Raw genomic sequence first — 15,626 nt, 5'->3', positions numbered from 1 at the left:
GCGCCCAGGGACGGCGGCGGCGGGGCGGTTCTGTCTCCCTACCTCCTGCCAGAGCCCACACCCCACCATACGTAGATCTGGCCGGGAGCCCCTCCACCACCATCCCCGCCCCTCCCGTGCGGCCTTCCTCGTCTCTGGTGATGAAGTTCGTCCCCGGATCCGTGACGACGACGCCTCGGTGACTCCCCCACGCGTGCGGCTTGGCCGGCCCAGATCCGATCTGGCGACCCCCCCCCCTTCTGACTGGCTGCTGCGTCCTCCGGCCCGGCGTGGCCGCCTCCTCCCTTGGCAGCGCGGACTTGGTCTTGCTCCTCCCCTGGCCGCATCCTCCCTTGGCAGCACTCTCTCTTCATGTTGCATTCTTGCTGGTGGTGGTTGGGCCTGGTCACTTGATACATGTCTGATTGATGAACTTGATATTGCGACCTTTCACATCTTTAGGTTCTGGAAGTTAGACTATCCTGGCCTGGATGTGCATACTCGCCTGGTCAATATGATTTCCTGATTGAGCATATGTTGTGTGTTGCAGGTCCTTGAGTTTGGGTGTGACCGGCCATTAAGCTTGCTGGCTGTCGGTGTCAAAACCGGCGGATCTCGGGTAGGGGGTCCCGAACTGTGCGTCTAGGCGGATGGTAACAGGAGACGAGGGACACGATGTTTTACCCAAGTTCGGGCCCTCTTGATGGAGGTAAAACCCTACGTCCTGCTTGATTAATATTGATGATGTGGGTTACAAGAGTAGATCTACCACGAGATCAAGGAGGCTAAACCCTAGAAGCTAGCCTATGGTATGATTGTTGTTCGTCCTGTGGACTACAGCCATCCGGTTTATATAGACACTGGAGAGGGCTAGGGTTACACAGAGTCGGCTACAAAGGTAGGAGATCTACATATCCGTATCGCCAAGCTTGCCTTTCATGCCAAGGAAAGTCCCATCCGGACACGGGACGAAGTCTTCAATCTTGTATCTTCATAGTCTTGGAGTCCGGCCGATGATGATAGTTCGGCTATCCGGACACCCCCTAGTCCGGAACTCCCTCAGTAGCCCCTGAACCAGGCTTCAATGACGACGAGTCCGGCGCGCATATTGTCTTCGGCATTGCAAGGCGGGTTCCTCCTCCGAATAATTTATAGAAGATTGTGAACACCAGGATAGTGTCCGGCTCTGCAAAAATGAATTCCACATACCACCGTAGAGAGAATAATATTACACAAGATCAATCTGCTGACGTATTCTGTGGCGTGACGTCACACCACTTCCAAGTCTTTACTCGAATTGTTTTTATTGTTCCACCTCAGCGCGTTTAGTGAGGCGGTTTTCTTGGCACGTCTTGTCGAAGCAGAGATCGTGCTCCCCTTATTCCGGGATTCCCATCAATACGGACGTGGGTAACCCAACCGCGCCCGTTGCCACGCCCCCTCCATCGAAGGCGGGTTCCAAACGGTCACGGGGACGGCTCTTGGTATTCTTCCTCTTTATAATGAGACCAAGGCCCGTTCTTTTTATTCAATCCTCTATCGAATCCGCCCCTCTCCTCGAGTTCCAACACCCAGGGCTCCAAATTCAGGTACCTTCGATCTTCGACAATGTCCGGTCCTGACCTACGAGGCCGGTGGATGCCCTCCTCCATCACGGAGGAGGACGTGCTAAAGCTGAGAGACGCCAGGTACTTAACCTACGAAATTTCGCATAGGCTGCCTGCCCGAGGGCAAGTTATCCCAACTCCCGAGCCTGGCGAGAGCGTCGTGTTCGTGTCTCACTTCCGTTGGGGTTTAGGCTTCCCGACGGATCCTTTCATGAGGGGGCTCATGTTTTACTATGGGCTGGAATTCCACGACCTGGCTTCGGAGTCCATCCTCCACATCTCATCATTCATTGTCGTCTGCGAAGCCTTCCTCCGCACTACCCCTCACTTCGGCTTGTGGCTCAAAACCTTCAACGTGGAGCCGAAGATGGTTGAGGGGCGTCAGGCAGAGTGCGGCGGGGCGGTTCTAAGCAAGAGAGCCGAAGCTCCATGGCCCAAGGGCTCTTTCCAGGAGGAGCTCGGCTTGTGGCAACATGAGTGGTTTTATATCACCGCTCCCCGGGGCAGCAGGCAGAAGCCGCCGCCCGTCTTTCACTCGGGCCCTCCACAGCAGCTGACGTCATGGGTCAACAAGGGGCGTGACTGGGGGCCTCCCAAAGACGTCCCCCTGTTGCAGGACCGGATTCGAGGCCTCCAAGAAAGGGAGATCAATCTGGTCGCAGTGGTGCAGGTCATGTTGATCCGGCGCCTACTACCCTGCAAACGTCGCCCCCTCCGCCTGTGGGAATTTAATCCGGAGGGGCCACGAGCTCTTCAACACTTCATGGGTTTGACTCCCATGGAGATGTATAAACTGTTCTTCGGATCGCAAGAGACGCATCCGGAATTGACCGAGGACGCTGGCCTAAGCTGCAATCGCCCGGATACTCAAGTAAGTAGCCCTGTGTCCGGACACACCGTCCATTTATTTATCATGAGCTTGCCTTTTAACCAGCTATCCCTGGACAGGAGTGGATAGCGCAAGCAAAACTGATACGGTGTCCGGCCCCCCTCCCTGAGACCACGTAGGATCCCGTGTTAATCAAAACGTTGGAGGTCGCACCTTCGAATGAGGGCGAAGGGGGGCACGGGAAACTATCACCTCTACCAAGGAGGTTTTTAGTAAGGGAGGAATCGAGAGTCCCTCCCTCCAGGGGGAGAAGAGGAACGCTTCCGAAGACCCGGAGGCCAAGGCCTCAAAGCAGGGAAAGAAATCTGTACCGGAAGGTCCTGCGCCAGAAAGCGCCCCGGCCGTACTGTCTCCTCGGAGGAATCAGCCCTCTAACGAGTCGTAAGTGAAAAAAGGGGGGATTTTATAATTATCAGACACCCCTGCTTAATGTCTAAAGGTAACCGAAGTTTTTACCTTGTAGTTCGGATCTCAGCCCATCTCAGCACAGCTTATCTTCGGGAGACCTTCGTCCGGAGATGATGGAAAGCGAAACGCCTCCATCTGCCGCCCCATCGCGCGGGGCAGACGACCCTGAGGTGTTGTCGCGGAGGGTCTCCCTGAGTCCGGCAGGGCCGGAGAGTTCGGCGCCCATTGGAGTACGGCCGGTGGAGCTGCCGGATTTGCTTAAGAGGGCGTCCATCTCAGAAGATCACCGCGTATTAATGGGTGGTGTGATTGAGAGTATCTCGTCCGCCAAAACCGGCTTGTATGAGGCCGTCGGAAGTTTACTGACGGGATTTGAGGTACGCAAAAAATGACATACCTGTTGACAGTTTTGCACATGAAGTGCGCCCTGTATAGATAGTAGCCCCTGAGACTTGGTATACTGTCGAAAACGACAGCGTGCCTAGGATCATAATCTCAGTTATTAACTGTCGCCTTTCCCATGCAGGTGGCGGAACGTTCGGTGGCCAGCCGGACTGATGAATTTGCCGAGCTGAAGAAGCAACTCGACACTGCTGATGCGGACATCTCGCTGGTCAATAGACGACTTGATGAGTCACAAGGTATGTGGTTGCTCCGCGTTTTCTTAGTAAGGGAGCTGACGCCCATTCCTTACAAATTGTATGCTAGATGCAGATGGTGCTGCCGCTGTGGAAGACCTTCGAGCAGAACTTGCTCGGGCCAAGGAGCAAGCCAGAAAAAGCGAGGCGGCTGCCTCGAAGGCAGCGGAAGAGCTAGAAGCCGAGAAGGCTGCTCACTGCCGAAGCAGGGAGGAGATGGCCGGAATGGCCGCGAAATTAAAAGTTGCTACCGACCGCCAGGAGGTTCTTGAAAGAGAACGTCGAGCAAAACAAGAGGACCTGAAGAAGGCCGACGCCGAAGCCAAGGATGCCCGTAGTGCGATGCGGGCTATGAAGGAGGAACTGCGTCAAATCCGAGACATTGTGGCTGGAAAGCCCTTTATGCTGCGCAGGAAGTTCACGGATCCGAAGTATGCTCAGTTTGGCCGATTGTATGGTGCGGAGGATCCTTATCTGGACTTGGCAACGAGTGCGGCGGACGCAGTCGTGCACTTCCGAAGCCAGAAGGGTCACGAAATGGAAGAGCTTTTCTGGTCTCAATTCCATAGTCCGGAGCGTCAACTTCCGCTGAGTGATCGGCTGGTTGAGTGGGCTGAGCTAAATAGATTGTCCGGACTTGCCATGACGGATGTGGTCACTCATCTGTGACCGGGAAGACCCAAGCCGAAGAGTTATTTTGGCTTGTGCCGCATATTAAGGCGATGACGCGGTCGGCATGCATAGAAGGTGCACGGATGGCTCTCGCCCGTGGTAAAACATACTGGGCAGAGATGGATGTCACCGCTGTTGCATCCCGGGGTTTGGACAAAAGCCGATTCCCCACCGAGCATTACTTTGAGAAAGTCCTGCAGGGCGCTCGTATAATAGAGTCGCAGTGCTCGAAAGATATTATGTTTGAATGACATGTATGATTTCTAAGATCATGTTTATAATGCAATGACTTTTTATACTTGTGTGTTCAAGTATTGAACTATCTCCTGTGCGGCCGTATATGTATGTATAATTTGAAAGATGGCAGTCTTTGGCTTCAGCCCCCACGCACATGGTGCGGGGGTGTTCGCAAAAAGAAAAACGCTTTTTCACACTTAATCCAACGTCTTGGTCCTTTTAAGGAGGTGATAGCATAGCAAACTAGGCAACCGGACTATAATGCTTTATCACTTTCACTTAGCCATAGGAGCTCGAATGTGGGGCTACTATATAGCCCCTGATGGCACCGCGCTTCTCCGAACTCGGGGCGTGTATGTGCCTGACCGGGAAGCGGTCCTTCGTCAAAGCGGAGGAATTCTAAACATTCCAATGGTCGATCGAGTGGTTGACCAGTCTCTCGCTATATCATGACAGTCAATTTTCGGCTTTCTCTACTGAGGTGCTCTCCGGGCCGAACCGGGGCACAATCGCAGTAGTTCTCCTGGTGCCGCGTTAGCCGATGATATGGAACGTAAGGCAGCAAAACACAGGAGCCGGGCAAACCCAACATTTGACCAAAGACATGATTCGGAGCTGATGCATATAAGGCCTAACTCGAGACGCCGAACACTCCCTGAGGTGTTCGGTCTTTATGATATCGGGCAGAATAAAGCCCTAAGCCCCTAGTGTCCAGATACAGGCGGGAACTTCTGACGCGGCCGATGCCAAAACGCCAGCCTCCTCCTCGGCTCTGGTAGGAAACCAGTGGATGTGTATCAACAAGAGACAGTGAGAAAGGTTTACGCAGGGTCTTAATCTGAAAAGAATCCTTGCAACGGGTCCCTACTGCACGTCTGCGCCTGTGTCTCCATTGTGCTGTATCCTGGACAGGTGTAGCACGTGCTTCATCTGTAAAAGAGAAGGACTTAGTTTCTAAGAAATATCGTGCAAAAAGTGTATCAAAAATAAAGTATAATTTGGAAGATGAAGAAAGTTGAGCTTTATTGGCTTTCATCATCTATGCGCGCGGCCCCCTAAAAAAAGGGGTATGCGGCTGGGAAGCCCCTTGTTAAGTTACGCCGGACTCGTCTAACCATGTCCGAGGTCTAAATGACCTGTTTTTAGGGGCTTTGACCTGCAAGGTCGGAATAATGTGTGGCTGTCGAGGCAGCCGCATATTCTCCGTGGTCGAGAGATACCTGGAGTTTTAAGAATATGCCACGTGGACCGGGCATTTTTAAGCGTAAGAGACGCGTAATGTGGTATTGCATTAAAGCGGGCGAAAGCTGCACGCCCCAGTAGTGCTTAAGGGCTACTGCTAAATGGGGCGATGGAGAGTGAGCTTTTCGCGACGGAGGTTGTCGGATGAACCGAACACGACCTCTAGTGGTACAGAGCCTGTAAAATTGGCTAAGAAGGCCTGGCGTCACTCCTTCGAAGGAAGTGCTGCTATAGCGAATTTTGGTGGGTTCTATCCTCAGTCCACGGACGGTGTTCTGGTATAGCAGGGGCCGCGCTACATGTTATCACGTGAAGTGAGTTCACTGTTTTGACTTCTAATGGGAAAGTCTTTTGGTTTCCGGAGCGCTGCTTTTGGGTTTCGTCACTTTCACTTGGTGTGTCGAGCCCTTTGTGTTCGGCGTTAAGTCGGCCGGACTGCTTGAAGATCCAACAATCTCTGTGGGTATGGTTTGCAGGCTTCTCGGAGGTACCGTGTATCTAACACAATCTGTCCAGAATCTTGTTTAGGTTGGATAGCTCGTCACTGTTATCCTTTAGGGGCAGTGTTTTGTTGTTCGACCGAGAGCTTTTGAATCCGGCGTTGACCGCCGTATTATTTGGGCCATTTTCCTTATTCCGGCGCTGATCTTTTTTGCGTCGTGATTTCCCATTTCCATCCCTGATTTCGGATGTACTCGGGTCGCTGGTGCTGCATCTAGCCAACCAGCTGTCTTCCCCCGCGCAAAAGCGGGTCATGAGACTTGTTAGTGCGGCCATTGTTCTTGGTTTTTCCTGGCCGAGGTGTCTGGCGAGCCATTCGTCTCGGACGTTGTGTTTAAAGGCTGCTAAGGCTTCAGCGTCCGGACAGTCGACTATTTGGTTCTTTTTAGTGAGGAACCTGTTCCAGAATTTGCGTGCTGATTCTCCGGGCTGTTGAGTTATGTGACTTAAATCGTCTGCATCCGGAGGCCGGACATAAGTCCCCTGAAAATTTTCTTGAAACGCATCCTCAAGCTCTTCCCAACTTCCAATCGTATTTTCTGGGAGGCTTTTAAGCCAATGCCGAGCCGGCCCTTTGAGCTTGAGGGGTAGGTATTTTATGGCATGGAGATCGTCTCCTCTTGCCATGTGTATGTGTAGGATATAATCCTCAATCCAGACTCCGGGGTCTGTTGTTCCGTTGTATGCCTCTATGTTTATGGGTTTAAATCCCACTGGAAATCCATGATCCAGTACCTCGTCGGTAAAACATAGTGGGTGTGCGGCGCCCTGTACTTGGGTGTGCCGTTGTCTTCAAATGCTCGGCTGGTTGTGTTACTTCCTGGAGTCTTCTTTTTTGGCCCATAGATAGACCTGGCCGGGTTATCCTTTTTCTGAGGATCTTTATGCTGATCATGTGCCGGCTTGTGTGTGGCGCCCCGTGTTGCTCTTGGCCTGTCATCTGGTCGTCTATCCGGCCAGGCGGCCTCTTTTTTTTTTGACTGCGGGGGCTTGAAGGCCTCCTCGTCAAATTCGGGCAACAGCTTGCGCTTCGGGTAGCTCTTTGTCTGGTGACTAGTGCCATATTTATCTGCGGTGTTGAGTACTTTGCTCCTTCTCATTCTGAGTGCGTCTTCCGCTGTTTTGAGCTTCCGCTTTTGCTTCTTCAAACTTCTTGCAGTGGCGACGAGCCTTTTATGAAGATTCATATGCTCTGGTGATGTGAGATCATCTTCGCCGGGGATGGGTTGCTTGTCCGGTTCATGTTCGGCTGGCTGCTTGTTGACGTGTGCGTCGTCCACTGCTTCGCCCTGCTCTAGGGCCGGGTTCATATGGGTGCCGTTTTTGTCGATGCCGGTCTTCGGGCGGCGCTTGCGTCGCCGCTTTGTTTGTTTGTTGGGGGAGTTGTCCTTTGCCACGTCCCATTTTTTCTTATTGTCGCTTCCTCTTGGTGTGTCCATCATGTATACGTTGTGGGCTGGGGTGGCTTTCCTGCGCTCGTTAGGCGCTGGTTCTTGGTCGCCTCCGGCATCGTCGTACATACCGTCGATGTCCTCGGAGTCGTAGTCTAGCATGTCGGTTAAATCGTCGACAGCGGCTACCAAGTGGGTGGTGGGTGTGCTTTGAATTTCTTCGTCGTCTGCATCCCAACCGTCCTAACCGCAGTCCGGCCAGGGCTCTCCTGATAACGAGAGATATTTTAGCGAACTCAAGATGTCGCCGAAAGGTGAGTGTTGAAAGACGTTCGTTGCGGTGAACTCCATGATCGGCGCCCAATCGAATTCGATCAGGGCGGGCGCGGGAGGTTCGGAGTCCGGCGAGGAGTCCGGCACCTTGGAGTCACGAGCTTTATGAGGGACAAAGTCAGTGTTCGGCTCTATCGCCGTGGAGGTTGCAACCCCCGAGGTGGTGTCTAGGCATCCATCCTCGATCTGCGGAGCTGACTCCGATTTGAAGATCGGAGCGGTTTCGAGTGCGGCCTCCAGGGTACTGTCCGGCGGTAGAGCTAAATCATGCCCGACGTGACAGTGCGGCACGCTCGGCTGTGGCTCGAATCCGTCGAAGATCAAGTCCCCGCGGATGTCAGCCATGAAGCTCAAACTTCCAAATCTGACCTGACGGCCAGGGGCGTAGCTTTCGATCTGCTCCAGTTGGCCAAGCGAATTGGCCCGCAGTGCAAAGCCGCCGAATACGAAGATCTGTCCGGGGAGGAAGGTCTCACCCTGGACTGCGTCGTTGATGATGATCGAAGAAGCCATTGAGCCTATCGGCGACGACACAGAGTAGCTCTCAATGAAAGCACCAATGTCGGTGTCAAAACCGGCGGATCTCGGGTAGGGGGTCCCGAACTGTGCGTCTAGGCGGATGGTAACAGGAGACGAGGGACACGATGTTTTACCCAGGTTCGGGCCCTCTTGATGGAGGTAAAACCCTACGTCCTGCTTGATTAATATTGATGATGTGGGTTACAAGAGTAGATCTACCACGAGATCAAGGAGGCTAAACCCTAGAAGCTAGCCTATGGTATGATTGTTGTTCGTCCTATGGACTACAGCCATCCGGTTTATATAGACACCGGAGAGGGCTAGGGTTACACAAAGTCGGTTACAAAGGTAGGAGACCTACATATCCGTATCGCCAAGCTTGCCTTCCACGCCAAGGAAAGTCCCATCCGGACACGGAACAAAGTCTTCAATCTTGTATCTTCATAGTCTTGGAGTCCGGCCGATGATGATAGTTCGGCTATTCAGACACCCCCTAGTCCGGAACTCCCTCAGTGGCTCGTAATATTTGCTCCATGGAAACCAAGCATACCATGGGAGGTAAGCATTCCCCGATTCTGGACACTTGAATGTCAATTTATCTCATCTTGGAGATCTTCTGACGTTTTGAATATGTGCACTCACTGTAATCTGTGTACTGTTTTAGATGTGTAATAAGTGGATACGTCCCTAATAGGACACAGGTCTATATGGCATCTTTCTGCAGAAATTTGATTTAAGTGATCTTATTACTGTCTTATGCTAGCTAATATTTTTGCGATCAAGGTTGTGTTGGAAGAACTGATGGTTGGGTCCTCTGAATATCATCATGTTACAGAAACAATGATCTTTTCTTAGTCTACTATAATGACTGACTATTGTTGCACAACATCCATCCATCCTTATGCTATTCGGTTATTATTATTTTTGAACTGGGTTTAATCCCTTCACATTTCAAAGTGTTGTGTGTGCATTCGCATAACTACTTGTGTTACGAGTGCAGGATTCAAAGAATTTCTATTGGGAAATCAAAGGGGGCAATAACTTCAATTGGGAGAAGTCGCTAGAAAAGAAGGTCAGAGCGATAACCTTGGTTAAACACATTCGTTGTTAATATTTGGCAGACGTATAGATGATGCCTATGAGGCTATGACCCAATATCATTATTCTTTATCTTGCAGATTCAAGAAAAATATTAGATTAAATGGATTGTACAAGAGAATTATTTCTACTTTGGTATGACGATGTTCGAAAGGGCTAGAAGTATAATTGATTCTCATACTGTTTTTTTAAGCTGATGCTCATACTATTGAACTTAGCTAACTAGATGTTTCAAAGCAAAGGCACATGAAGAAACACATATTAGTTTCAACTGGTAGCTCTCATCAAAATTCCTAGAAAAGGTTTAGGAATATTTCCATGATAAATTTTTATATTAATTACTTGTACGGGTGATGGTAATGTTAACATGTTTTTTTGGCTCCTTTGTACACGGATTAGACTTGTTCAGCACAACTCATTTTCTCAAGATTAGGCTTGTTCTTTCTGTACTGAAAACAGTATTAGTAGTAGCATGCATTTTGACTCAGTTTTCTTTTGTAGGAGACCTCTACCTGGTAACCACATTCTCCACGTGGACGTGGGAATAAGAAAGCGTAGCAGAGACATGAAAAGGTGGGGTGCGAACTTGAAATGCTCATCAAATTGCTGGCTCCATGTTGCCTCTCCACTGTCATCATACTTGTCTGCATCAAGAATAGTGTAGGCACTGCTGCTGGGGGAGGCGCGCCGGTTGAGCTCCGCCGGGCAGCACTTCGAGCTGCTATAAAAATATCATGATCATCTTTTGGTGAATACAAAGATGTTTGTAACCTCATAAGCAGAGCTCTGTACTGCTGCTTGTATATTGAGAGATATTACAAGAATTTATACACTCATAGCTTATCTTTCTGATAACTGTCATGCATATGTTTCAACTAAATTATGGTTATTGTTTATGTTTGTCAAACTAAGCCATTGATAGGATAATCAAAAGTAGTTGTTGATTGACAAAGCTGAGACAACTTACAGACATTATACCAGCTAGGAATTTATTGGTGGGACAAAATTATGTCATGGTTTATATACAGGTGATCGATACTTCAGGTAGCTCACTACTTGATTCCATAGATCATACACTAACAATTTTTCTTTGGATACAGCAAGGATCATACCCCACCCACGCGGCGGCACGACGCAGAAGGGCTACATGGGTTAATAGCGGTGTGTGCAATGGAAGGACGCCTACGAGAACAAGCTCGCCGAGGTCTTGGAATTCCAACCTAGGTAAACAAGTGAGCTCACTTTAACAGTTTACCCTTTTTTGGTGATGTGGGCTAACTCATTAATTAAGGGCTACTCAGCTCTGTATTTTTCTCTCTTTGGTAATAGAAATCCCCCTACATCGCCTCTGTTCGATTTTGGTAGCTATCCTTGTTCTAGATCATAGGGTTGTCATCTTCATATGTCATATGATATATAATTGATGCAAATTGCAGCTGACCCATCGTCTATCTGTAACCATTTATCTGTAGTTGTGCTCTTTGGCCAGAACGGTGGTATCTTTGGCCAGATGACTGGACCATCTTCTATGATCCAGAAGAAGCACCTCTCGCACAAACATGTATATTTATTTGTGAATCCGATCCTAACAAGAGTATTTGACCTTTAACATTTTTCTGACAGAAAGTATGACCACCAAAATTTCTTGGAATTCAATAGCTCCTAAAACAGATGTTTTGTCATAGTGAAGGAACCAGAGGGGAGGATATATAGGTATGCCCCGCCGTGACGCAGCCCTTGATCCGTCTTTGGTCAATCTTCTGTATTATCTAATCATACTGAACATGTATCTATTGCATCGCTAGAAGCTGAACTCACCATGTACTGATTATATATTTCCCTGGTCACAATTAGATGGCTAATAATTTCATGCACACAATAGCAGATATTCAGATATTTGGAATTGTTTTGCTGTGTTCTTTCTATGAAAGATAAGCATGAATGCAGCGATGGCAAACCTAAACATCGTTGCCAATTTTCTCTTTCATGGAGTAGGATGAATGTCATGGCAGCAACTACAAGCTGCAAAAACATTATTGTTACGGGGTGCACCAGTTTCAACTGTGTCTTCTTGCAAGCTCCTTGTCAAGGAGAGTCCCAAGGTCAGTCTGTACTCTGTAGGCTAATTAATCCATTGACTATGTCCTATGATTCTCTAGGAGCACTAAGAAATTGTATGTTTTTTTATAAGGTGACTGAAACAAAAATAATAATATTTTCACGCCACATCCAGGAGATGAAAACTTTATTGGTAAAAAGACACAAGCTTACCCTTTTCAGCTTGTCTCAAGCAATTAAGAGTTCCGTTCTTATTTTTGAGCACTTCGAATGTGTATCTCTTATGGACTAATACTTTCTGATCTGACACCCTGGTAACATCATGATTTTGTGTAATTTTTCTGAGCGCAAGGCTGGCTGACCCATTTTTTTACAAGGATTTGCAATACTGAGAGACTCAGCCTGCACTGGTAAAAATCCCAATTGACTTTGCCCTTGATTATTGCAATAATGGGTTGATTTTAGTGGTTTGGTCTGTGACGTGAATGTGAGCTAGAGTATAGGGATTACCTGCGCCGCTATCAGTTGGCTTACAGTTTGGTGATCCAGCACAATCTTTCTATTTTCTTCAAATTCTTAAGCAATTACTCACGTTTGAAGAATGACGATGGAGCATACCTTCTTTTAGAAAACTATACTGTGGACCATGGGTGTTCAAGATTATATTGTGGTTTGGGCAATTGTGAGACGTCTATCACCATGAATTGCTTAGATGATGCACCAAAGTGGACCTATTTTGCATTCATGGACTTTGATATTTTTACTGATCTCATGGTTGTGAACATCAATGGTGTAAAGTATATGTATTGCTGCTCATAGATAAATCTTTACCGAGTTTTCATTTTATCATGTACACTTCAAGTCTTGCTTGCCAAACTTCCACAAGTTCATGCTAAATTGTTAACTGCCTCATGTTTGTTCTTCATTATTCCATATCAAAGTGATGTTGTCCAATGCGTCTGTTCCTGTCTGATGAAATTGCTTTCCATGAGGTATGCCCTGAAGATGATACAATATCATTCCTCTTGGTGCCTGTGCTAATATAACTCTTATTTAAAAAAAAACAGTTTCTATGTATTTGGGAGCAGGATATTAGGTAGAAATCTTTTGGTGAACTGCAGATTTAAGCGTCTCTGGCGAGTTCTTTGTCGGTCAGCACCACCTACCTTGGCGCTTGACCTAGCAGATGTGTGTGCGTGTGCAGATCACCCATGCCTCCACTACGCCACCTGCTGTTGGATGGCACTGGCCGTCCAAGCGCGTGGAACTGGAAGGACTGTCCTTCATGGTGGCACAACTCAGCTCGGAGGATAAAAGACCAAGGTCCTGCAGGTAACATCCCATCAACTACCTGTCTACTCCCTCCGTCCCAATATAAGTGACTCAACTTTGTACTAACTTTAGTACAAAGTTAGTACAAACTTGAGTCACTTATTTTCGGACGGAGGGATTACTAAATAGAAAGCTTCCATCTTGATGTAATTTACTGGAGGTTAATCCTACTTGCTTGTTTGATAAACCTTGTCATATGCTTCATGTGAGGTTTCTTGTATTGGTAGCAGGCAATGAGTTACTATATATGATATCATATTCCAAATACAATTATTCAACTCATCAGTTCAGCAGATCCTACATAAAAGGAAAAGTGAACAGACAACATGCATTTGCTTTAGTTTATGGTTTTTTAGAGCATCACTAAGTTTGCCAAAAGAAATTCGCCCAAAACAAACATCACGACACTCCGTTTTAGCCTAAACAGAAGTGGCTTCAGTTTATGACATCTCTGAATTTTGAGAATAGTAGGACATGATCTGCAATTGCGCTTTGCAAGTTTTACTGATTTCTTGTGCAAGATCCTAAAACAGTTTACCATTTTGATCCCTAGATTTTCTTATATTGTTGAAGTTTCTTCCAAATAAATATACAATATGTTTGGGGTTTATCTGAGTGCCTAGCATGGTGCAACAGTTATATTTTTCTTCAACGACGGTGAAAGAGCTATCACTTATATCGATCTCCAATTCAAGTTCTTTTTTTCTATGGAGGGCACTGTAACTATCTCATGGTCAGAACATTGATCCTGTTAGTAATTTAGTCTATAATATTTAGTTTCAAAATATAATTTCTCTTGAGTGAGAAGTTTCCATTTCTCTTGAGTGAGAAATTTCCAGAGGGCGGCGGTGTTGAAGGGAGCCGCTGGCGCTGGCCAAGATCCCAACCGATGGACGCGCCTGGTCGCTGGATCCAGTTCACGCGTTGGCTTGGGGGCACCTCGGGGATGTCACCGGTGTTGGAGGCGTCCACAATAGTGCGGGATGGGGACCGAGCGTCGGGGCATGTCGCGGGTTCCGGTTGAGGGCTTGATCATATAACTGAATTCTTATTGCTTGCTTTCTGACATTGTGACATTGAACACCAGAGCTGAATTGACTCTCTTCACAAGATTCACTTTGATACAGCCTTCATGTGAAGTTTTCAAGTACTACATATAGGAGGGGGTAGGAGTGGCTGCAATCTTGCTACGAAATGACACTTATGGAGCTTCTTTACCTAACATGGCCAAGAAGTCTGCAAACTCCAGTAACCGTAGAGTAGAGCCGGTTGGATACATATTTGCAGAGTGCATGTAGTGTGTGTGTCAGATATATAGTGGGAAAACACAACAATGCAAGTGTCAGATCCTGTTCTCGATGCAATTTTGCGACTCTATTCTGGACTGTAAGCAATTGGTTGATGTTAAGCTGAAACTCGGATCAGTCTTGTGGCTCTTGTGTACCTATATGCCTAGATTATTTAATAATGGTATATGAACTATATCTTCCTGTATAGGATGATCAATTGCCAGGAATAGAAAGACTATGGTTTTGATTTTTATCATGTTTTTGTGATTGGCTTCCTGGTAGACTGGACTTCCAGTTATCTGCTAGACTAAATAATTTCTAGCTAATTTTTAACTATTGATTAGTACACAGAGATGAATTATGTTGGTCTCAAAATGCAACACATTTCTTGGATGCCTTGACTGTATGCATACTTGTGTTATATTCCCTCCGTCCCAAAATAAGTGTCTCAAGTTTGTACTAACTTTAATACAAATTTGTAATAAGCTTGAGACACTTATTTTGGGATGGAGGGAGTATGTGATATGCTCATGATATATGTTGGATGGTGTCTTCCTTTTTTTAGCTTGATTAGATGCAACTGTGGACGTGTTTGTGGGAGACTTTGCGTGGCCTGGTCCTTACAACATCGTTGGTGGCCCGATTTTATGTGTGGCTGGTAGCTGGTCTATTTTTTCTTGGAAACGGTCAAAATGAGTTGTATGCTGCTAGCTGTGGACGGAAAAATACATGGATGAACCCAAGTACATCTGCACCCACTTCGAAAGACACATTTTTAAGTTTTTTAAAAATCTAAAATTGTTGCACATGTACATTTTCATATTTTATGTGTGCGCCGAGCTGTGGTGGAGTGTGTCCATGCGGTGACGATGACAGGCGCTCGGTGGTCGGTTACGGAGGGCACGGTCGGCGCAAGTCCTGCATATTTCCCTCGTGATGATCGTCGTCAGAGTCGGAGCTGTCGGTTGTTCGCGCGTGTGGCCTTCTGTTGGCATGTGCCGCATGGTTTCTGTGCAGCTGTTGTAGCTTTGTGATCCCATGTTGGTGGCCAGGTTGGCCGGTGGTACCCATATTATGTGGGTTGGATTGTATCGGTTTTAGCCCGGTTTTCCATCAATTAATCGGGCAATTCTCTTCTTAATCAATGAAAATGGCAAGTCTTTTGCCTCGGTTCAAAAAAAAAGATTCGAAGGAATTATTTTTCGTGTGCAAAAAAGTGTCTCATGGAACACTATTTTCAACCATTGAAATTTGGCTTTTTTTGTAATGGCAAAATAAAATGATGTATTTTTACAAAAGTTTGTGTTGCGCACATATTTTTGCAGAGATGTAGGCGAGAAATCTTGTTTTGGAATTATTTATAACATTTAAAAATGCATTTAACATGCATTTCTAAGAGATGGGTGCATATACACCTAACAGGCGGTGGTGGA

General features: G+C 47.4%; 1 long non-coding RNA gene across 1 annotated transcript; it reads left to right on the top strand.

Annotated features, from left to right (window-relative positions):
- Nucleotides 1–9,301: 9,301 nt before the first annotated feature.
- LOC119280964 lies at nucleotides 9,302–13,217 on the top strand. The gene is made up of 3 exons (XR_005138230.1): nucleotides 9,302–9,488; nucleotides 10,016–10,087; nucleotides 12,777–13,217. It is a non-coding gene; the product is annotated as an uncharacterized LOC119280964 (long non-coding RNA).
- Nucleotides 13,218–15,626: the final 2,409 nt, after the last annotated feature.

The sequence above is a fragment of the Triticum dicoccoides genome, chromosome 3B (assembly GCF_002162155.2).
Source record: "Triticum dicoccoides isolate Atlit2015 ecotype Zavitan chromosome 3B, WEW_v2.0, whole genome shotgun sequence".
NCBI classification, from domain to species: domain Eukaryota; kingdom Viridiplantae; phylum Streptophyta; class Magnoliopsida; order Poales; family Poaceae; genus Triticum; species Triticum dicoccoides.
This window is presented reverse-complemented; position numbering and strand designations above follow the sequence as displayed.